The sequence below is a fragment of the Asparagus officinalis genome, chromosome 8 (assembly GCF_001876935.1).
Source record: "Asparagus officinalis chromosome 8, Aspof.V1, whole genome shotgun sequence".
NCBI lineage: Eukaryota > Viridiplantae > Streptophyta > Magnoliopsida > Asparagales > Asparagaceae > Asparagus > Asparagus officinalis.
In genome coordinates, this window is record NC_033801.1 from 59,422,677 (window position 1) to 59,424,070 (window position 1,394).

Sequence of the window (1,394 nt, forward strand, 5' to 3'; positions counted from 1 at the left end):
GAGAATCTGGGAATTTTGACCAGTTGAGAGTTTCTATGTTTTTCACACTGATTCATTAAGAATATGGAACAGTGTATAATACCAAAGTTGTAGGTATCTTCAAGAGCTTTCCAATAAATCTTAGATCACTTTATTCCGAGGTCGTATGAGAAAGTTATAGCCAAAATACCGAAGGAGTATTTTCCTAGTCAGACTAGGTTTCCTGGTTCGGGTCTAACAGGTTTGTTTCGGGTTTGTCTCTATAAATACCTATATTTTTCACGAAAATTCCTTTCTTTTATCATATCTAAGAACCCTAACAGCCACCAAACACCCATAAACCCTATTTTGAATTCTTGGAGAGGATTGGAGGCTTTCAAGTTGGGTTTTTGTTGATTTTTGGCTTTTGGAGTGGAGATCTCCTTCGACGTTGCTTCTAACAAGTTTTTCCTTCAACCCCAGGCGAGTATCATCTCTACTAATCCCCCTCCTAGTTTTTTAAAATATTTTTGAAGAGTTTTTAATGAGTTTTATAGAGCCTAATCAATTATTTTGTGTATAAAAATTGGATCTTTTGTATATATGTATGAAGACTAGGTCTTTTCATGTTAAAGAGATTAAGCACGAATTTATAGAAGTGTTTTAAGATCTGAAAATAATTTAAAATATCGTTTATCTGAATTTAGATGTCTTATGCTTCGTTTTAAAGTTTTGTGCATGATTGAAGGTTTACATATGATTTCTTGTGCAAATAATCATGCTTGTTATGTTCTGCTGAAAATCTGCTGCACATATACTATTGAGCTAGAAATTTGAAATAACAAATGAAATCCAAATTGAACCAAACAAATTCCAATTGAAAGATATGTGAATCTAGTTTTCAAAACAGAAAACCATACCTAAAGATAGTTTTCCTAGAGAAAGATATACTCATTTTACTGATGATATATCCAGCAGAAAATCTGCTGCACATATAAAATGTTTGACTGGAAATTTGAAATATCATATGAACTCCAAACTGAGCCAAATTAGTGTCAAATGATATCTATGTGAGTCTAGTTTCCAAAACGAAAAACTATTCTAAAAAAGAGTTTGTCCAGAGAAAGATATTCTCATTTTACTAATGCTATGTTCTGCAGAAAACTGCAGATGTGCTGATTTGAGTCGACTCATCGGAGTTTTTCCTATTTCGTTTGTATTTCTGCTTGATCAACTACTATGCTTATACTTTCATACAGTGTTCATATATGATCGAGGGTTCTATTGAACTTTTGTTGAACATGAGTAGTTGCCTTGTTTATCGAGTATTAAATTGTAGTATTCATGTTTTCATCTACACATATGAGATGACTTTTCTGACACAAGCTTAGATCTGTACCGTGAGGCATGCACAAGAGTAGAATATGTATACCTTT